The sequence below is a fragment of the Cupressus sempervirens genome, chromosome 9 (assembly GCF_028749045.1).
Source record: "Cupressus sempervirens isolate cs-2001-9-10 chromosome 9, ASM2874904v1, whole genome shotgun sequence".
In the NCBI taxonomy this organism is placed as follows: Eukaryota; Viridiplantae; Streptophyta; class Pinopsida; order Cupressales; family Cupressaceae; genus Cupressus; species Cupressus sempervirens.
In genome coordinates, this window is record NC_143126.1 from 560,626,607 (window position 1) to 560,650,595 (window position 23,989).

Below are 23,989 nucleotides of genomic sequence, written 5' to 3' on the forward strand. Positions count from 1 at the left end.
TCCTATAATTGATCTTCTCCAAATGATGTGGTGTGCTAGTAGACCTCTACTTGATAATGCTAGAAAGTGTGTAATTTTATGCCATGCACCTCATAAAGAATATTACAAAAAAATCTTATATGAGCCATTTCCCATGGAGAGTCATCTAGATCACTTTCTCCATGATCATATCAATGCTGAAGTTTTCATGGGTACTATTGAAAGTAAGTAGGATGTTGTAGACTATCTTACTTGGAAATTCTTCTATTGAAGACTCGCATAGAATCTGAATTACTATAATCTTCAAGGTGTCAGCCATAGGCATTTGTCAGACCACCTTTTTGAGCTTATAGAGAGTACGTTGAGTGAATTGGAATCAAGAAAATGTGTTTCCATAGAAGATGATATGTATCTTTCTCCTTTGAACCTGGGGATGATAGGATCTTACTACTATATTAGCTATACCACCATTGAACTCTTCAACTCATCCTTGTCTGCAAAGACAAAGCTAAAAGAGCTTCTTGAAATTCTTGCTTCTACCTCAGAGTATTCACAGCTTCCCATACAGCCAAGTGAAGAAGAAACAATAAGAAAATTGATAAATCATCAAAAGTTTGCTATTCACAAACCAAAATATACCGATCCACATGTAAAGGCAAATGCATTTTTGTAAGCTCACTTTTCAAGGCATGTCATAGCTGGCAACCAAACACTAGATCAATGAGCTTCTTTCTACTAACCAGCTCCTTCAAGCTATGGTGGATGTTATTTCTAGTAATGGTTGGTTCAATCCAAATCTTGCAGCAATGGAATTGAGCCAAATGCTTACACAAGGTCTTTGGGACCGTGATTTTGTCCTGTTACAGCGTCCACATTTCACCAAGGAACTTGCTAAGAAGTGCCATGAAAATCGAGGGAAAAACATTGAAACTATTTTTGATTTAGTTGAGATGGAGGATGATGAAAGGTGTGAATTGTTACAAATGACAAATTCACAACTGTTAGACATTGCTCATTTTTGTAATCACTTCCCAAACATTGATTTGGCATATGACATAGTTGACAGTGATAATGTGAGGGTTGGAGAGAATGTAATAGTGCAAGTCACTCTAGAAAGAGATCTTGAAGGTAGACATGAGTTGGGTCCAGTTGATGCATCAAGGTATCCCAAAGAAAAGGAAGAAGTATGGTGGCTAGTAATTGGGGATTTAAAAAGCAATCAGCTACTGGCCATTAAGAGGGTATTGCTCCAAAGGAAGACTAAAGTCAAGCTTGGGTTTACTGCACCTTCAGAGCTTGGAGAGAAGACATATACACTATATTTCATCTGTGATTGATAGCTTGGGTGTGATCAAGAGTACACTTTCATAGTCAATGTGAATGAAGCAGAAGATGAAGAAAATGCAAAGGAATGAATGTTATTTACCAAGTACCACAGTTGTATAAATTTTGCATGAAGTTGAATGGTCAATATATGATGATGGAGAAAGATTGTGTGGAAAAACTCTGCAACTCAAATATATGGGCTCACAGAATAAGTTTCATCTAGTAATTTGAATTCTTTTACCATGGGTTTCACTGATACATGATTTTAGTTAAAAATTCATTAATAAACAGCTCTTTCCATTGGCTTCACCAATCTATGATTTCAATACAACAAATCATTACTAATGCTAATATTAAGATCAATTATGGCATTCTTGCATTTAATGCAACCTATTAATTGGGAATCAAGACTTTAGCAAACTAGCTAAGTGTACTTGTGGTTACTGCGTTGAGCTTGTAATAACTTAAATAGTTAATACTATTTTTACAGCATAGAAGTATCTGGAACGCCCCCTCAATGACCAAATTTTTCTCGTGTTCTTCTTTGTGAAAATACTTGAACCTAGAAAGGACCTTGTCCAAATTTACTAAGTCCCTTATAGAATGATAGACATTGAAAATTGAAAGAAAACCTTTAAATTCTATTGGAAAATTCTCCTGATAATCATCATATGGGATGGATGGAATGAAAGAATATCAGTAATATCAAGACAATTTGATATTTAATTAGTTAGTTCAATTAATTTCTTAGGCAAAATATATGAGGAACAAAGACATTGCATTAGTGTAGTCTATAGCAAATGACTTGGACACTTAGATATCGAGAAATTTGTACTTGTTTCAAATTGAAACATTTAAGTCCCATTGAATTCTCAAGCATTACTAGAAGAAGTAAGTAGAAAAAGATTAAGATATTTGAAGCTTGATAAGTAGGAGATATTTTACATAAGAAGTCAAATTGTGATCTTACTATTAGGATTCAGTTGTGTATTTTTGAGGCAAACAAGCATATTATGATTTAGCAGGAAGGTTTATATTAGAATTACAATTTATAAAATATCTTAATATCATACATTTGTACTCCAAAGTTGAGTCCCAAACATCTTTGTTGGTATTTGTGCTTTTGAAGTTTTCTTTTGTGTACATTTTGCGTTGTATTAGTTGGTTTTCTAAATAAAAATTGGTTCCCATATTTAACTTTATTCTCACCTGAGAACTCACTAGTGTTATTCCAAGGAGTTTCGGGTAGGAATTGTAACAAAGCAAGCATGTGTTGAATCAATTTTATCAGTTTCTATGGAGTTTTATACTGATCTGAATTATAATGTTCATGAGAATCCAAAATGTTTGTAGTTTTTTTAACTAATTTTTTGTAAAATGTGCTCCAAAAAAGTACTTTCAAGGATGAAAGTGATGATGATATAGATCTGGATGAACAATTTGGTACTTCAAGCGATACACCAAAAGTGTCAGAAGAAAACGTTTGTGATGATGAGATTGTTGAATCAGACATTGAACTTGACAATGAAGGAGTTGTTGAACCAGACAATTACCCCCCACAGAAAGTAAGGCTTTGATTGATAATATTTTCTATTGAAAACTAAAATATGTATGTCATAGTACATTCTGAGTCTGAGTTAGTATTGCTTTTGGAGCTTCTACATGATTGATGTTGTTAACATCAACTCCTTAATTAACATATGTAGTTACTGAAAGATGGGAAATCCTTCTGTTGAAGTAATTGAAGAGCAATGAGATTCTACCCAAGCAGCCAAGGGCAAAGCAATGGAGGCAATGTCAAATGGTATAACTCTTTGCTAATAGAATCTATAGAGTGGCTGTCATATATTATTTCTGGAAGGGTATCACATAGATTGCCTTTTGCATTTGTTCTAATCTCAAAGTTTCTCGGGTGATTTGGAAGAGGCTATAAACCATCTTACAGATCATTGGTGATATTGTCACTTCTTATAGGATCATTGATTGCCAAGGAGGTTTCCCCATCACAAAATCCTCAATTGGCTTTGCACTTGGCCCTAACTGCAACATTCTTTGCTGGGATTTTTCAAGCAAGCATGGGCATTTTCAGGTTGATGATTTACATGTCTAATAATGCAATAATGTCACTATGCAAGCCTCTCAATGTCTTTCCTTCATAGGATTCTTCTTTTATAGAGAAGATACATGTGACTGTACATAATTGAGTGGGAGGCTTGCACTAAAAACTCATGTAATTCAATGGTTTTAACAAGTCCCATATTTCTATTTTTAGTTATGTAATTCTGATTATTTGGGTTGGCATGAGAAAGTCATACTTATTTATATAACTATTTAAAGTTCATGGACAACACTAGAATCTTTTTCAGTGGAGCCAAACAGCTGGATTTTGGTCACTAATAGTATGTGTCACATCATTTATGATTCTACTACAGGTTGGGATTCATTATAGACTTTCTATTGCATGCAACTATCATGGGTTTCATGGTTGGAGCAGCCACTATTGTTTCTCTCCAACAGCTAAAAGGTATTCTTGGTCTTCAACATTTTACTACAGAGAAAGACATAGTGTCTGCCATGAGATTAGTAAGGGGACAAACTCACAAGGTATGTTTATATGCAATGAATCAGCAACCTTTTGATTTGAATACATCTGGAGTAAAGAATTTTTTCTTGAATAAAGTATATTGCCAACTTATTGTTATTCTCTTCTTGTAATTGTATATGAGCAATGTTAGTATGCTAATAGAAACCAAATTTAAATAAAGCTTCTACAAACTAAACAAAATTCATAAACTTCAAGATAGACTAAGATGAACTCTCAATTGAGAATATGAGCCATTAATGGGCTCTCTCAATGAGAAGCTCTCTTGTTGAGTAGCTTTGTCTAAATAGATAGGATGTATGCTCAATATGCTTCCAAAGGCTTCAATGGATGATTGTGGATTTTTGGTGTGGATAGATGGCTTTAGTATGGATTTGGCTCTCAAAATAGCATTATAACTTTACTTCATGGATTGTGTTATTTTGTAAAGGGGAAGGATCCAATTTATAGGCAAGAGGCTTGAGGGATTGAGGGCTAAGATGCAAGGATGGGAAAAAGCTTATGGAAGGCTCAGATTGCATGAGAGGAGAGCACATGGATTGTGCTTCCTTATAGCCAATCAAGGAGTGACACATGTCACATGGTGAGAGGATGGAGGAAAGGGCAAGGATGAGTCAACAAAGGAGGCTCAAGAGATAAAATCTTCATAAAGACCCTCATAATGACTTGTAAGAGCAATAAAAGGGCTTGTAAGAGTCATTTATGACCTAGTGGACTTCATAAAGTTTTATGGTTGAGATATTTTGAGGGTGATGAGAGCAAATTCGACTTGGACTTGATTAGGAAGGTTTTAAGCTTGCTTAGGCTTGTGCAAATGATTAGAGGATGGATTAGGATGGTTTAGGATTAGCTTAGGGATAGGCAAGTGGATGGCATTTAATGAGGGTGGGTGAAGGAGGAGATATTTGTTAGCTTTGGCTTGGGTTAGTAAGTTTTAACCCATGTTTAGGGAATGTGACAAGGTTAGGAGGGGATTAGGATTAGGGTTAAAGACATCTTCTAGAAGAGTCTAGACTTTGGATGAGGATAAAGACTTTCTAGAATAGTCTAGAATTTCCTAGGATGAGGATGAAGACTTTCTAGAAGAGTCTAGAACTTCTTAGGGTGAGGATAAATTAGATTTTTAGGAAATAAATAAAGTTTTATTTATTTCAAGGGTTTGGGTTGAGGAGATATTTATTAAAACTTTTTTAATAAACATGAGGATTAATATTTAATCTTAATTAAATATTTTGAGTTGGGGTTAGGGGTAGGAAATGATGAGATTAGCCTTTAATCGAAATTAAAGATGGATTAGAAGATTTTGGAAGAGGTTATTGGTCATAAGGAAATTGGCCAAGTTTTGGGCAAAAAATAAATTTTTTTATTTATTTTAGGATTTTTGGTCAATTTATTAATTAAATAATTAATAAATAAGGAAATAATGTTTAAATAAGATTTAAACATTTTTGGGAGGGATTCCTTAATTAAATATTTTTAATTAAGATAAAGGGATTTAATGGCATAAAAATTAATTAATTAATTAATTAATTATTTAATTAATAAATGATGATGTCATCAGGACTTTTTCAGAAAATAAAAATACTTTATTTTCTAAAGGTTTTTAGGTGTCTACATTTTGCCCCTCTTTGATGTGATGCCGCAAGTGGCATGGCATCAAAGATAAGAAAATAAGATGCCCAAGGCTAGAGCAGAAGAGGAGAGAATGGACTGTGAGATGCCCCCTCAAGAAGGCAGCGGGGAGAGAAAGCGAGGCTCGATGACTTCTTGAAAAGTACAAGAAATTGAGATGAGCCAAGACACAGGTTTGGCAAAGAGAAGGGGCTGAATTAGCTCAAACTCTCACTACGAGAGGATGATAAAGGGAAATCAGGGGCACAAGAGGAAACAAGCTTAAGACCTTTAGGGATTGCAGAGGATGAAGGAGCAAAGTGCTATAAAAAAGAATCCAGGATAGGGAGATGGATGAGCGGATTATAAAGCTGATGCAAAAGGATTTCAAAGAGTTAGATTGGCGGAAGATGGGTTTCGGAGATCCCTAGGACTAGGATTGTGGATCTCGAAAGATGAGGCTTGGTGGATTGATTTGGATTGGTGGATCCCTAAGACTAGGATTGTAGATCCCTAAAGCTAAGAGTGATGAGTGATTCAAAGAGATACTAATGCATAAGCTGGGGTAGGAGAGATGGATGCTGGATATGGATGGGGGACAATGGAGATGAAGGAAACCCATTGAAGCTTTTTGAGCGGGGGGATACTTCAAAGAGAAGTACCACCATGTAGTTGAGCACTAGATTTGCTATAGGACTATTGGTTAATTGCCAAGGTTACCAAGAACATCAAGGCCTTTTCACCAACCATCCAAAGGATTGACAAACTAACTCAAAACAAACATGCAAGGATTGCCCCAACATCACACATGAATCCTAGAGGAAGCAGCGTGGAAACGACATTGGAGAACCCACAAGCAGAAAAGAAAAACAAACGAAATACCTGATCAAGACCTTACGCTCTAATTGCCCCATTCGCAGCATACCATGATATGGAAGATCGTGGCAACCTTGAGGAGGGAACAAGGAGATAGCTTGGAAAAGATACTTCAAGACCCAAAGGGGAAGATCCCAAATCAAAAGAAAGTGAAAATCAAAAGAAAGTGAAAATCCAAAAGAGAACAGTTTGCCAACGAGATGGGTAGGATGAGGTACTAACGGACCAAGATCAGACATGAGGAAAGCTATATCCTGCAAGGACCTATCGGAGAGCACCGAAGCTGGTGGATTTGGATGAGTGATGCATCTGGCAAGCTGAACTAAGAAAGATAACACTTTGGTGATAGGAAATCTAGCTAAAGGATGCGTTGGAATAGCTAACCAAGATGTGATGGGTGCAAGATGCTGATCAAGGATGAACTGACATGAACGCTGGATAGATACAATGGTACTAAGTTAAAGAGGATGTACAAGCTGATGGACCAAGATATGTTACAAATGTACAAGTTTGTTCATGTTTTGGTTTTTTTGAGATGGAAATGTTTGTGAAGGATGGGATGTCTATAATAGGTGATAGGTGGATAGGTAGATGGTTTGTGAAAAGCTTAAGGAAAATGGAATTCTTTGGGTGCATGTGATAGGATACAAGCTAGGATACAAGATTATCTACAATTTGGAGTATGGTACAAGCTTTGGACAAGATTTGGATATACAAGGTATGGTACAAGACTTACAAGGTATAATACAAGCTTTGGTACAAGATTTACAAGCTGTACAGGAGGTATTTACAAGCTTCATCAAATTTTGGATATTTGGTTGGAACACCAAGGGAACAAGCAAGTGTGTCTTATGGGATGGTGGGTAAATGGATGAGGGATAGGATAGTGATAGATAATGGATTAGTCTTTAGTACACAAGGCGCCTGAATTACCAAGTTTTCACCAAGGTACCTATTCAAGGTGCTTGAATTGCCAAGTTTTCACCATTGGACGCTTATTTCTCTTTACTATTTTTTTCTTTTGTATTTTTCAAAAGCCTGGTATACCAAGGATCTTCAAGCATAGAACTTCTTGAGATGAATGATGTTAGTAGGATCATTCAAGAGTTCTCCTTCTGGTGTAGATAGCTGATAAGCTCCAGAGCCAAAGGAAGCAGTGACAACATAAGGACCAAGCCATGTAGGTTCAAACTTGCCTTTCTTTTCTCGATCTACTTGGACTTTCATGTTTTCTTTGAGGACCATGTCGCCTGGCTGAAAGTGTCGTGGAAGCACCTTCTTGTTGAAATTTCTTTTGAGACGAGTTTGATAGACTGTGAGATGATCATAGGCTTGTTGCCGCTTCTCATCTAAGAGATCTAGCTGGGTGAGTCGAGCTACTCTATATTCTTCATCTGATATTTGCCCTTGCAAAGATATGCGCAAGGAGGGAAGTTCAACCTCTATAGGTAGTATCGCTTCGGCACCATAGACTAGGGAGTATGGAGTTGTGCCTGTGGATGTACGAAAGGAAGTTCGATAGGCCCATAGGGCTGGATTTATTTGTAGTTGCCAATCACGGCCGGAATCATTGACAACTTTCTTTAGAATTTTGAGGAGGGTTTTGTTAGTTGCCTCTGCCTGGCCGTTACCTTGTGGGAAATATGAGCTAGAAAAGCGATGATGGATGCGGAGGGAAGTGCATAATTCTTCCATGTTGAGATTTTCAAAGTTACCTCCGTGGTCGGTGAAGATGGTGGATGGGATGCTGAAGCGGCAAACAATGTGGTACAAGATGAACTTGGAGACCTGAACTCCTGTAGCTGAGACTAGGGGGACTGCTTCCACCCATTTAGTGAAATAGTTTGTAGCTGTTATTATCCATTTATGTCCATCAGATGAGAGGGGCGTGATAGTTCCAACTAGATCAAGGCCCCAACAAGCGAAAGGCCAAGGTGGTGCAATAGGCTGTAGATCCTGTGCCGGAGCGTGCATAAGATTTGCATGCTGCTGACATGGGAGACACTTTCTGACAAAGTCACAGGAGTCTTCTTCAATGGTAGGCCAATAGTAGCCTGCTCTAAGGATTTGTCGTGCTAGGACAATACCACTCGTGTGGGCACCGCAAAGTCCAGAGTGTACTTCCTTTAACACCATCGCGGCCTCATTTTGGTCTAAACATCGAGAGAGAGTATCGTGATAACCCCGACGATATAGGGTATTGGCTATGATAACATAGCGGGATGATTTTCGGATGAGGTTCTGGCGTTGGGTACGTGTGAGGTGAGGGGATATGATACCATTGTTAAGGTAAGCATGAATCTCATGGTACCAAGGGGATTGGGGACCAACCAAGATACAAACATGGTTTGAATCCTCATTCGCATAGGCGGGTGTGAGGAGCTGCTCCACTAAAAACTCATACTGTGTAGCTGCTTGGGGAATTTCCAAGAGCGAGCCTATAGTAGCCATAGCATCTGCTGCTTTGTTCTGTATTCGAGGCACTTGTGTAAACTGAAGCTTTGTAAAATGTTGGGTTAGCTGATCAACTAGCTCTTTGTAGGGTAATAGCTTTTCATCTTTGGTTTGATATTCATTTAGGGCTTGCTTGATGATGAGCTGAGAATCGCCAAAGATTTGTAGCTCAACAATGTTCCATTCTGCAGCTATCTTTAATCCTGCTATGAGGGCCTCATATTCAGCTATATTGTTGGTGCTAGGGAATTGTAGCTTGAAGGCTTTTGGAATGTAATCTCCTTGAGGTGTGACCAACAATATTCCTGCCCCTGATCCATGAGATGTGTATGAGCCATCAAAATAAAGTTTCCATGGGGGTTGTTCTTCAATTAGACAGATATGCTCATCTAGAAATTCTATGATCAATGGATAAGCATCTATTAGAGGTGCATCAGCTAGGTGATCTGCTATAGCTTGCCCTTTGATTGCCTTTCTATCCACATACTGGATGTCAAATTCACTAAGGAGCATAACCCATTTGGCCAAACGACCTGTAAGTGCTGTTCTAGAGAGCATATACTTGAGAGGGTCAATCTTGGAGACTAGTTGGATGGTATGACTTAGCATGTAATGGCGAAGCTTTTGAGTTGAGAAAACAACTGCCAAACAAGCTTTTTCCATAGGAGTGTAATTGAGTTCATAACCAACTAGGGTTCTACTGATGTAGTAGATGGCTCTTTCTCTGTTGTAGTCATCAAGCTGTGCTAGAAGTGCCCCTAGAGCAGTAGGTGTTGCTGATATGTACAAAATTAGGGGACGACCAGGAATTGGTGGAACCAAGATAGGGGGATTGATGAGATACTGCTTGAGATGGTCAAAGCTGCGCTGACATAAAGGATCCCACTTGAAGTTCTCATCCTTCTTCAGTAAATGTGAAAATGGTGTACACTTATCTGCAAGCTGGGAGATGAAGCGCCGAACAGATTGGAGCTTTCCTTGAAGAGAGTGAAGCTGTCGCAGTGTCTGGGGAGGAGGCATGTCTAAGATAGCCTTGACCTTCTTGGGGTCGATCTCTATACCTTGTTTAGAAACTATGAAACCTAGAAGCTTTCCAGATGTGACCCCAAAGACACATTTCTTGGGATTCAACATGAGATGATATTTGGCTAACCTATCAAAGACTTTCTCTAGGTCAGCAAGATGATCCATGAAGGTATGAGACTTGACCAAGATATCATCCACATAATCCTCCAAAATGCTATGGATGAGATCATGAAAAATGGCTGTCATAGCTCTTTGATAGGTAGCCCTAGCATTCTTTAGGCCAAAAGGCATCATGTTGTAGCAAAAGGTTCCCCAAGGGGTAGTGAATGCTGTCTTATGCTGATCCTCTTCTGCAATCTTGATTTGATTATACCCAGAAAATCCATCCATGAGGGACAAAATTTCATGTCCAGCTGTAAGATCTACAATCATATCTATGTTGGGCAAGGGAAAATCATCTTTTGGACAAGCTTTGTTAAGATCTCTAAAATCAGTGCAGATTTTGATGTCACCGGAAGGTTTAGTGACAGGGACCATGTTGGAGATCCACTCTGAGTAGTTGATAGGTCAGATAACCTTAGCAGCTAACATTCTTTCTAATTCAGCTTTGACCAATAATGCTACCTTGGGGTGCATTTTTCTAAGCTTTTGTCTGACGGGCTTGATCTTTGGATCAACTGCAAGATGATGAACTACAAGCTTTGGATCAAGTCCTGGCATGTCCTGATATGACCATGCAAATCGGCCAATGTTCTCTCTTAAGACCTCAAAGAGGAGGTCAGCTTGGTCTTGTGATAGGGATGCAGCAATGTGAACAAGTTTGGGGATCTTTGAAGAACCAATGTTGACTTCTCGAGTATCCTCAATTAGAATAGAAGACACCTCTGGTCGATTATCTTGAGGAGGCAATGCTAAATCCTCATGTTCTTCTTGTGGCTCTGGATTTTCTTGCTGAGGGGTTCTGTTCGTTGCCTTAGCTAGTCTCAGATTCACCTTAGTTCCAGTTTTGGGTGTATCGGAACTAGGTTGGGGATTTTCTCCAAAATACCCCTTGGGATCTAGCTTGTAGATATAGGCAGAATCTGGCTTTGTTTTCTTGTGAGGAGTTTCAGCTCCCATGAATCTTAGAAGTGCCTCCTCTGATGTGAACTCATCAATGTGTATGACACTTGTTTGGTCCCAATCTATGAGTTGTGGATGGGCGAGTGGTAGGTCAATGAGGTGGATGGATAGTTCTTGGAGAACAGAGTCTCCGAGGGAGATTTGGTCTAGGATATTGTCGTAGGCTCTCTTTTCAACTTCCTTAGGAATGTCTTCAATTTCAACAAGGTCGCGGTGAATGTTTGAAAAAGTGTGACCGTTCTCATTGGTGCCCCCAGTTGTGGGTATGCCAAAGCCAAGACCTGACTTCGATTCCCACTTGTGTGCGTCGATGGGGCACTGCATGCCTCTTTCTTCTGGTCCTAGACCACCACCTTGATAGTTCCATTTGTCAGTGATGAGCTTATGTTCTTGGGGATACTTTTGGCTGAAGTGATCAAGGCGTGCTTGATTTCTTTGAGGTGCATCCTTATGTAACCATTTGTTGATATCTGGAGTGAGCTCCTCGTGAAGAGGGATTTTCGAGGATACAAAGGTTGTTGGGCCAAACTGTTTGTATCGAGGAGGTGGAATTTCCTTAGCTTTGTGATATGTCGGTCGTCCATGGGCATGTGGATCAAGTGGGAGTGCCTCGACAGCAAATGCATCTGACAGACTATACTCTCCACAACCTTTGTTATTGATCTTCACGGTAGACAGGGTAGAGGCAAGGATGGTTTCTGGGTCATTATAAGTGTGGGATGAGCTGGCGATGGATGTGTCGATATCAATTCCAGGGCAATGGTTTGTATATGAAGCTTCAACCGCATTGCAGTAAGCAAAGGGTTCTAGATCGGCATGGATGGTTACCTCAGTGCCTTGATGTGGAAATTTGATGCACTGATGGTAAGTGGATGGAACGGCTTTCATGGCATGAATCCATGGGCGACCGAGGAGGATGTTAAATGGTAGGTTTAGATCAATAACATGGCAGAGTGTCTCTTGGATGACTGGCCCAACCTTGATTGGCAGCAAAATAGTTCCTTCTGTGGTTCTTTCCAAGTTGTCATAAGCTTTGATGGTGATAACCTCACTGATGATATCTGCCTCAGTATACCCAGCTTGTTTTATGAATTTTAGGGTGCAAATATTCAAGGCTGATCCATTATCTATCATTACTCTTTTCACAGCAAAGTTGGATACCATGATGGCTATGCGAAGCAGAAGGGTGTGATCTGGCTCGACCACGGGTATGTCGGTGGGTTTGAACGATAGGGCACATGAGGATGAGAGGTGTCCAAAAAGATTACGAAAATCAGTAGCATTGATATCAGAAGGGACACGAGATTCTATGAGAGCACTATCAAGGATGTTCTTGTACACAGGACTAGTGCGAAGAAGGTCTAAAATGGAGATTTGTGCTGGCATGTTCCCAAGGTGTTCCAAGATATTGTACTGGCTTTTTGATGGAGCTGATGGTGTTGGTGTAACAGGTGGGCCTGCGATGTTAAATCGTGCTCTTCGAGTGGTGACTGCACACTCATTGTTTGGTCCTTGGATATTGATAACATTGACGGAAGGCTCTTTCTCGGATATACAACCTATAAGGCTACCATAGTCTATATAGGATGAAGTGTGGTCATTGTTCTTCCCATGCTGTTGGTTTGGCTGATGGTTGTTGGTGTTGTTGTTGTTGGTTTGGATAGGTGCTTTTCCAGGATTTTGGTTGTGGTGTGGAGGAAAAGCATTTTGATAGATCTGTAAGCCTGCATTGGGAGAGGTTTGGGCACCAACAGTGATTTCCTTCCGATCAATGAGGTCCTGCACATAGTCTTTTAGTTTCATGCATCTGAGGGTAGTGTGACCTTTTACCCTATGAAATTTGCAGTACTCATTATCTTTGTACCATGCAGCTTTGGATTGGCTTGGGTCAATTTTCTAGGTAGGAGGAAATTTGATGAGGTTTTCTTTGACTAATTTCTCAAAAATGACATCCAATGGTTCACCAAGGGGTGTATAGTTTCTAGGTGTAGGTTGGAATCTAGGCTTTTGTCCTGCAGCTACATTGATGGCATTAGCTTGATTGCTAGACCCTTGGAAGTTGGGTCTTGGATTGTGATTTTGATAGCTTTGGTTATTCTGTTGTTGGTAGTTGATAGCTTGTTGATTTTTTGGTTGATATGGTGGGTTGGACTGGTTGTGAGAAGGACCAACAATATTCACATGTCTGGTGTCAGTGACGCCATCTGTTGCAACGTGCTTGTTTTTGTTCCAATACCTAGACTTGTCATTGGAATGTGATTGATTTTGGTTGGCTTCCTTGTAAAGCTTGACCACACCATCTTTAATGAGTCCTTGCTCAAGGATCATTCCTTTCTCTTTGATATCTTTGTAGGTTTGCAAACAGTTCATGGTCATGTGGTGAGCCAAGCTAGGATGGGCATTATCAATAAACATTTTCACAACATGGCGTTCTGGCAAGGTGCAGGATATGCGGGTGGTAAGGGTTTGCCATCTTTGCAGGTATTCGGCAAGGCTTTCTCCACCTTTTTGCTTGGTGTGGACAAGATCAACTATTGATAGCTCTGTTTCAACAAGATGGGCATATTGGGCTACAAATGCCTCAGATAATTCAGCAAAGTTTTTAATTGTACCATAGGGGATTCTATAAAACCATTCAAGAGCTGGTCCAGCTAAGCTTTTGGGAAAAAGGCGCAAGAGGAAGACATCATTGTATGCTACATCCTGGCAGTGCATGTAAAATTCTTTGATATGTGTGACAGGGTCTCCTTTTCCTCTGAATTTGTCAAATTTGGGTACCTCAAAGTGTTTGGGAAATGGTGTCATGCTAATGGCTCTGTCAAATGGGTAAGGACACACATTCTCAAACTTGAATGTCTTCGGATCATTCCCTTCTTGGATGACTTTCAGAGCTATCTTCATTTGCTCCCATTCTGAATTGATAGGTGATGGCTGGGGTGCCCCCAATGTAGGAGTGCCTTGAGGTAGGTATGTACTAGATGGGGCCACTGAATATGGATGGCTATGAGGGATTTGCTGATAGGGATTGTACATTGTTTGGGCAGCTGCATGGTGGATGACAGGTTGCTGAGGGAGAGGTGGCGCATATTGCTGCATGTGCTGCGAGGCTTGTTGTTGATATGGGATTTGAGGTTGGGATTGAGGAACATAAGCTAGCTGTGGGATAAATGGATTTCTTTGTGGAGGTAAGGTATAAGATGGTTGAGAGGCTTGGGGAAAGGATTGGGGGGCTTGTGGGGTTTGACCAATATATGTGGGTTGTGCCCCCATTTGGGATGGTATCTGCAAATAATTGGTGGTTGGCTGGGGTGGTGGATTACCTCCTAGAAGTGGCATTGAAAATTAGTTGGTAATTGGAGGTAATGGATTAGTTGGTGGTGGAGGTGGTGGGAATTGAAAGCTTGGGAATGGAACTGATGGGGTTTGATAGCTTTGTGGTTCGATTTGGAAGCTTGGTAGAGTGGTGGCAGGGGCTGGGGTCACTTGGGAGCTTGGTAGAAAATTGGTAGTAGCTTGTGGGATTTGATAGCTTTGTGGAGTGAGGGTAGTAGCTTGTAGATTTGTGGCTAATGCTATTGAGCTCCCAAGACCTAATGGAAATGATGGGATTGTGTGTGGGGTTGCAGTGAACAAGCTGGGGGTGATGAAAGGTTGATTACTTGGCCCCATGGGTGGCATCCCTGTTGTATATTGCTGAGGTTGGCCAAAGATGCTAGCACTGATTTGGGAGATGGGTGGATTTGGAAGGCTGGGTTGGGGAGCAGCAGCAGCAATAGTGAAGGGGGTGAACGGTGAGCTATTTTGGGTAAAGGGGGTTTGGAGCAGAGAGGTATGAACCAAGGATGGAGTGGTGGTGGCTGGGTTGGCTTGCGGCATGGAGATTTCAACTTGGGTGGATGATGGTATGTTTGGGTCTGTTGGATCATATGGATTGGCTGGAGGCTCTTCTTTTGGCATATATTGACGATAATTTGGATCATAAGAGCCTATGGGTGGTGGTAGCTACCCAAACAATGGGTGAGATGGATCTGATAATGGAGGGGGTCTTCCAAAGTCAAAGGTTCCTACATTTTCCCTTCGAAAATTAGCCATGATTGTCTCTTTGTTCTTGTCTATAATGGCATTTACCAATACTGCATTTCCTGGTTGGTTCATGAAAGCTTCAATGTCAGTACGTGATGGCATAGCTTTCTCTGCGTTGAAGGATGGCTGAGTGCTCAAGGGGGGTGAGGCTATTCGATCCAAATGATAGGGCTCCATTGTTTCTTTCTTCTTGGCTAAGCGAGTGACGGGTGGCATGAAAAATGCTCTTAGGGATGAGATGCAATAATGCTGATGGATGCAAAAGGGGGAAGGCTTCTCTATGCAAATGATTTCCTAGGTTAAGGCAAAGCTATACGACAAAACCTAAGGAGGATTGGGTTGGAGATTCTAACTTCAAAGATATGTTGCCAAAGCACGAAAGGTCTGCTTTCCTATGTGTAAGCTTGGTGGTGATTGTGTCAACTTAAGGATAGACTGATGATCCTTTAGGAAGAACACGAGATTGACCACTTGTGGATCCCAACCTTTAGCTCAAGGTGATGAGGGATAACAAGTGACAAAGCTGGATCACCCTAGACAAAGCTCTGTCAAAGGGATAACCTTGGTGAGATTGATGGATTTGGAAGATTTTAGGAGTGGCAAACTTTTGGAAAAAGTGACAACAATTTTTAAGGCTTGGATGTGAGGTTTTGATTGCTGGCTAGATGGTTTGATTCTAAATGAGATGGATGAGCTAATAATGCTTAAGGGGATAACCTAAGATGGCTGGCTTTTCTACAAAAATGACTCTAAAGTGAAGCTTATCCAAGAAGATGTGGAGAAACAAGGGTGTCTAATCATAGAAATCATGCCTAGTTGGTAAGGCATAAGCAGGATTAACTCCTGGATGTTGGCTAAATTTGATGGTGCGCTCCAACCAGGCCTCTTGAAGTGCTTCGTCGGTAGCTTTTTCCTCTACTTTGTGGAGTTTGGCAATTTGTGGGCTTGGTGTTATTTCTTTTCTCTTGGCTGAAAGTTCTTGGTATGCTAGAGATGGTTTGAGTTTAACTTTGTGGAACTTCTGTTTGGGTTTGGGTTGCTCTGACATCAATTTCTGAATCTACTTGGCTTTGAGAGATCTTGGTTGTTTTGCTTCAACTCGTTCAACTTCTGGAATAGGCAATGACTACGCTAAGTATGCCCTAAGCTAGGATTGACCAAGTTTGGCAAACATTCATTCAACAAATAAAAGATCAAGCAATAGATAGAAACAACCAGATAGAAGTTTTTGATTCTCAAAAAGTGATACTTGCGCCAAGGAGTGTGTATGTTCTACAAATGTTTCGATCAGTCACCTCAAACACATTAACATCCTAGATGGTTGTCTACAAGGCTGACAGTTGGTTTAGCTAAGGAGTCCTCGATATACCCAAGGTACGTGAGGCCCAAATCCATAGATGAGCCCAAAAAGATGTCACACAGCCGAGAGGAGCGGTAACCCACTTCTCCTCTTTCACTTCTCAAGGGTATAAAGTTCCTTGAGGCTTAGCCCGAGTGACAAAATCTTGATCCCAAGAGAGGTGTCTTTCGATTCACCTTCCGATTCTTATACTCCACCAAAACGCTGGAGTTGAGGTCATCCAAGGGGTGATGAAATCCCCAAACAGGCCTCCTAAAAAGAAACAAGGTTTTGGATCCTAATCTTATGCACCCAAGATGGCCTCGAAAGACGACAAGGGGAGAGAAGACTTGGATGACCTTGGGCTAAAAAACACACTTGTTCTTTTACCAACTGACGCTTAAGTTTTTTGATCTAGACTTTGCAAGCACTCATGTTTAAGATACAATGTTTATTCCAACTTGAAGTGCCAACAAAAGTAAATCGATCGAACAATGCAAACAATAAGAAGAGTTAGGGTCAACAAAAGAAAACTCGCGCGCCCAGAGGCCCTCCACGTCAAGTATCGATTAATTTTCTTTAAGGCATTCAAGATTCAGTGTGAGTTTGTTTTAAGCCCAAAACAAAAGTGTGTGAGATTCGATTTCAAGCGCGCGCCCGGAGGCTCTCCACGTCAGTTGTTGTTCAATTTTAGTGCCCAAACTTGAAGTGTGATCAATTTAATCTAGAGTTTTGATCATTTAAGAATTTTGATAAAGTTAAAGCAAAAATTCAAAGACCAAGTGAGTGAGTTAGATGGTGGAACATTTAACACCTTTTTCAAGTAGACCCATCCCCATAAATGGCACTGAGATTGCAACCAATGGTTAATATTTGATGGGTGATTAGAAAAGAGGTGAGTCCAAGGAACTACTCAAATTGATTTTTGCAAATTTGTATTTTAACTTAACAAGGTTTCTTAAATGTCCAAAAATCAAACTTTACCTAGATTGCATGTGGAAAAGAGATTTGTTTTGTTCAATTTTTAGAAGCTCCAAATGAAGTGTTTGATATTGCAATGGTTAATTGATCCTTGGCATTCAAGATTGGATTTGTTGTTTTAAGCATGCATTCAAGGAAAATTTGATTTTAATCCATGGCATTCAAGAGTGATTTTAGCAACATGCATTCAAAGACAAGTGGTTAAACATTCAAGTTTTTTCCTTTGAGCATTCAAGATTGAGATTTTGTGTGTTGTTTTAAGAACTTTGAAGTGCTTTGTTTTAACCTTAGATCATTCAAGATTTTTTTGAACTCAAAAGTGAAAATGACTCTTTGGACTTTGGTTTTCATTCAAGATTTTGTGTTCTAGTTTGCATATTTTAAGCCCAAAAATGATATTCCTAGATTGTTTTGATGCATGAAAATCCTAAGAAACATTCAAGATTTTGCAATAAGACATTTTTTTGGAACAAATAACAAAGCTTTTAGGACAATTTTTGGCAACCATTTAGGACTCTTAGTTTTCATGAGATTTTTTAAAAGAACTTTAGTGTGCACTTAGTGTTGATTTTGAACCTTTTGAAATGGAAACTTGAAGTTCTTTTTAAATTCCCAAAAATGAAGTGTTCCTAATTTTGCATGAATGCATCTAAAACCTTGATGTTGCAAGGATGCAAATGATTAGATTGGTTTAGTTTCACTTCTTAAAAGATTTTTTCTTTCTTGCAAATTTTTAATTTTTCAATGGATTTAAGTATGATTTGGGGGTTCATTTTAAGCACTAAAAAGAAGTGTGTATGATTTTGCTTCCTTAAAAAAAAATCGCCAAGATCTCCCACAAGAAGAAGAAGAAGAAATAGATGGAATAAGAAGAATATAGACAAGAAGAGGAAGAAGAATTTCAAGTTCTTTGTCCACCTATAAGCTTGAAAAATCTGCAAACACTATGAGATAGATTATGAGTTCCTTTGTGTTCTTCATGCTCATGTGGACCTACAAAACCAATTTATACAATCCTACCAATCACAAAAACAAGAAAAATTAGCCAAAATCAGCAAATAACATACAAAACTTTGACTAAAAAAGCTAATGAAGATGACCCATGCGGGGTCCCACCGGGCGTGCCAAAATGTATATGAGCAATGTTAGTATGCTAATAGAAACCAAATTTAAATAAAGCTTCTACAAACTAAACAAAATTCATAAACTTCAAGATAGACTAAGATGAACTCTCAATTGAGAATATGAGCCATTAATGGGCTCTCTCAATGAGAAGCTCTCTTGTTGAGTAGCTTTGTCTAAATAGATAAGATGTATGCTCAATATGCTTCCAAAGGCTTCAATGGATGATTGTGGACTTTTGGTGTGGATAGATGGCTTTAGTATGGATTTGGCTCTCAAAATAGCATTATAACTTTACTTCATGGATTGTGTTATTTTGTAAAGGGGAAGGATCCAATTTATAGGCAAGAGGCTTGAGGGATTGAGGGCTAAGATGCAAGGATGGGAAAAAGCTTATGGAAGGCTCAGATTGCATGAGAGGAGAGCACATGGATTGTGCTTCCTTATAGCCAATCAAGGAGTGACACATGTCACATGGTGAGAGGATGGAGGAAAGGGCAAGGATGAGTCAACAAAGGAGGCTCAAGAGATAAAATCTTCATAAAGACCCTCATAATGACTTGTAAGAGCAATAAAAGGGCTTGTAAGAGTCATTTATGACCTAGTGGACTTCATAAAGTTTTATGGTTGAGATATTTTGAGGGTGATGAGAGCAAATTCGACTTGGACTTGATTAGGAAGGTTTTAAGCTTGCTTAGGCTTGTGCAAATGATTAGAGGATGGATTAGGATGGTTTAGGATTAGCTTAGGGATAGGCAAGTGGATGGCATTTAATGAGGGTGGGTGAAGGAGGAGATATTTGTTAGCTTTGGCTTGGGTTAGTAAGTTTTAACCCATGTTTAGGGAATGTGACAAGGTTAGGAGGGGATTAGGATTAGGGTTAAAGACATCTTCTAGAAGAGTCTAGACTTTGGATGAGGATAAAGACTTTCTAGAATAGTCTAGAATTTCCTAGGATGAGGATGAAGACTTTCTAGAAGAGTCTAGAACTTCTTAGGGTGAGGATAAATTAGATTTTTAGGAAATAAATAAAGTTTTATTTATTTCAAGGGTTTGGGTTGAGGAGATATTTATTAAAACTTTTTTAATAAACATGAGGATTAATATTTAATCTTAATTAAATATTTTGAGTTGGGGTTAGGGGTAGGAAATGATGAGATTAGCCTTTAATCGAAATTAAAGAAGGATTAGAAGATTTTGGAAGAGGTTATTGGTCATAAGGAAATTGGCCAAGTTTTGGGCAAAAAATAAATTTTTTTATTTATTTTAGGATTTTTGGTCAATTTATTAATTAAATAATTAATTAATAAGGAAATAATGTTTAAATAAGATTTAAACATTTTTGGGAGGGATTCCTTAATTAAATATTTTTAATTAAGATAAAGGGATTTAATGGCATAAAAATTAATTAATTAATTTATTAATTATTTAATTAATAAATGATGATGTCATCAGGACTTTTTCAGAAAATAAAAATACTTTATTTTCTAAAGGTTTTTAGGTGTCTACAGTAATTGTATCAATGTGTAGTGGAGGTGGGAGACCATAGTGCTTGGAATATTCTTTCTCTCTTTTCTACTCGTCACTCGTTAAATTGTCAGTATTATAACATAACTTCGTGATTCTCTTTCATTTTTCTATCCATATAATACTTAGCCTTCATAATGACAAGAAGAAACAACATGGAATGACTAATGTCTGATATGGTGTTGATCTTTTTTTTCATTCTTGTGGGTTGATTTGACGAAGTAAGAAAAATCCTAAGCTCTTTTGGATATCAGCAGTTGCTCCTCTGACATTTGTAATTCTTAGTAGTGTGCTGGTTTTTGCTACACATGCTAATAAACACGGGGTTGAGATTGTATGAGTTTCTATCACCAACTATTCTATACTATCTTGTATTCGTTTCTGCACAATGTGTTCAATTCACTCACATCTAAGTATGGTAGAATGAATCACTTATCAAATCACTTATTATTATGATCTATACATGTTCAGTATCACTACCCAAAAGATACTAGTTATTTACCGAGTTTGAAACACGATGGGTATGGAACAATTTGTTTGATATTATGTCTAATTGTTATTCTAAACATGATTTTCTGGTCCTAAAATGCATGTTTCTTTTGCTAATGTTTTTGTGGGTGGCTTGAAATAGGTTGGTCACTTAAAAAGTAGTTTGAACCCATTGACTGTTGAATTATTTGTTTTTGAGGCCAAATATTTAAAGACCCTTGTGAAGGTAGGACTGATAATTGGCATCATCACACTCACTGTAAGAGCTAATCCCTTGAATTATGTTCATTGGTTGGTAATTTATTACCTCTAGATGATTTAAATGAGTCCCATGCAAGAAGGAATAGCAATTGGCAGAAATTTTGCACTGTTCAAGAACTACAAAATTGATGGCAATAAAGAGATGATTGCCATTGGTATGATGAACATTGTAGGTTCATGCACATCTTGCTACATCACAACTGGTAATTATTGCAACACATTTAATCTGTTGAGTTACAAAACATTATATGACTACTCTGAGTCTTTATTGCATTCAAAGCATGAAATTAGTACTAGTCCTAAGTTTTCATATAAATCAAACCATGGATTTTTTTATTGATTCTAAGACTTTATATTATTCAAACCATGGATTCTAATGTTAATTCTAGGTTTTTATGGCATTCAAAACATGAACTGTAGAAGAATTTATATGGTCTGAAGGGATGTTGCTCCACACTTCTTGTCACCATCCTTGTAGTCAAATGTTGTTCTTGGACTCCTGGGATATTATTATTGGGTAAAGCTTAAATGTTTTTGAATTTGTTTGTTTGCTTTTTCTATTTGGGGTTCTGGGTTTCTAAAATATCTCAACAATGAAAAAGAATGTGCTGACCAACTCTCTAGTAGGATCCTCTTAATTGGGTACTTCACGTGGGTTGCTAGACCGCAAGGTACTTCCTTTATTTAGCAAGTGGCAAGTGCTTAACCTTGAGAACCTTGCGGTCTCATTGTTCTTGTCTTCATGCTTCTTAATCTCGTGATCAAGCACCAAAATCTTTGATGTAGGGACAATGCTTAACCAGTGGATGAGGAAAAAAAGGTGATTGAGGATGTGGATAAAGATAGACATTATGCAATTGATGCATCAATTGTAAGAATTATGAAGAGTAGAAAAGTTTTAGCACACCAACAACTTGTTATGGAGTGCATTGAGCAACTTGGACGGATGTTCAAGGTGAATTGCCTGATTGGATGCTAGATACTTTTGTTTGTATCACTAGTACTTTAGATTTGCTTTCTACTTTCCCACAATGAATGGGTTTATACCTGTGTGAATTTGTAAAAAGTGGTCTTTTCCTTTTTCAATAGATTTTCCTTTATCCGTAAGAAAATGATATACTTGGATAAGTAGGCATATTGATTTATCTTCATAGGCATATTGGCGACCGTGCGACCGTTTGATGTACTTTTTCCTCTTTGTAGTGTGTAGTTTATGTTTGCGGTCCTGATGCAATCATATTTGGCATGGTGGTTCTTTGGAAAGGGAGGATATCTTGGCAGTGGCAAGCCCAAACTTCAGATTGTTGTTCCTACTACGGCTTTTGGTGGAGCATTAATAAGTTTTGTACTGTGCCCAGCAGAGTTGATAAAGGTAACAAGAACTAGACTTTGTATCTATTGTATGTATATAAATTGAACTCTAGACTCCATACCATTGACTATTTGTTGTTTTGCAATATAGATTGCAAGTTCAGGAGAATGACAACAAGCAGCTGAAAAATCATCAGTAGATATATGCTGGGCCTCTGGACTGTGCACTACAAACTCTTAGAAATGAAAGGGTAAGGTGTTAAATTGTTGTTACTATTTGGTATGTAGTTGTAGAAATGCAATATAAATGCTTCACGTGGTATCCTCCATTATACAAGATACTGTTTGATTGTTTCATTGGTGCATAATTTTCCAGGTACAAGGTTTGTTTCATGGTGGCCTAACTACATTTTTTAGGGAGTCTATTAGAAACACAGTTTTCTTCAGTACTTATGAATTGAATCGTTATCATATGCTTTCACTTATTAGTATGCATGATAAGGTGAATCCCCAAATGAATTCCCAGTCTTCTCAATTTGTCAACTATTCTTCTAAAGTTTTTATAGAAGCAGGAGTTGGAGTTGTCTCTGGTGGGCTTGTAGGAATTGAGGTATGTAACCTTAATGTTGGAATTTCAATTTAAGTATTTAAACTCAATTTTTACAGATCAAATGTGTGCAACAAAACTTGTAATTTTCTTTGCAGTTTTGGTCAGCTATTTTGCCCCTCGATGTTGCAAAAACCCATATTCAAACAGCTCCAAATATTAATGCCAACAAAAATCCTATACACACAATCAGGATGGTAGGACATAAAATTTCATTTTTACATGGACTCTACTCTAGAAAAAATGTTTTTAAATTAATTTTTAATAAAGATTTTGATTAGGCTTTTACAAAGCTGTTGGATTCTTATGACAGCAATTAGGATATCTGTTAGGATTGATGGTTGGATTATTGAATTGGGTTAATTCATTTATTTTCATGTTTTCTTATGTTCTGGATAAAAAATTTATCATTCACGATACTAACACCAATTGTTTGCATGCTTATTTTATAGTGGGTATATAGAATGTTCTAATTAAAAGATTAAAAATTAAATATTCAAATACCACGAGACTTAGCTTCTATCCTTTTGTCTAGGATCTATTCTACTAATTAGTCTTAGATAACCAATAGATGAATTTAAAAGCAATAAGTGCTCATATTAATGAACATGAAACCATTTCCCAATTCTATGGAAAATTTATCGAGAACTCAGTTTTAGAGGATTATATGCTGGCTTGGGGCCTACATTGGTGAGAGCTTTCCCTGCTAATGCTACACCTATCGTCACTTGGGAACTTACAACAAATTTACTGCGAGTGAAACGGTAGTAAGAGCATTACCTTCAGAGATGAATAGGTTTATACCTATGTTAATTTGTAAAAAGTGGTCTTTTCTTTTTTCAGTAGATTGTCCTTTATCTATAACAAAATGATATACCTAGATAAGTAGGCATATTGACGTACCTAGGAACTGGCATTATGTCATGGGACTCAGCCAACAATATATTTGTACCAAGTATAGTGCACTGTAATGGTATTATTCATACAATGTTGATATTTACTCAAGAGAACTATTTTTATTTAGTTCTATTCGCCAAATTTCCTTTTCAGTTTGATTTTGTGTTGGTGACACTTCAGACTCAGATGCCTACAAATGCTTCATGCAGTGTCTAGTCTCGAGCCCTAATCACTAGGCAAGCTCCTAGCTCTTATTACAGTTTTCTTACTACAATGTCACATCTAGTTTGCACATGATTCTACTGACCTAAAGGATCCTTAACCAAAAACAACAGTAGTCTCCTCTGCCCAAGATAATACAACTTTGTTTGGATTT

General features: G+C 38.4%; 1 pseudogene; it reads left to right on the top strand.

Annotated features, from left to right (window-relative positions):
- The first annotated feature begins 734 nt into the window (after positions 1 to 734).
- LOC149539883 (mitochondrial arginine transporter BAC1-like) lies at positions 735 to 23,484 on the top strand (annotated as a pseudogene).
- Positions 23,485 to 23,989: the final 505 nt, after the last annotated feature.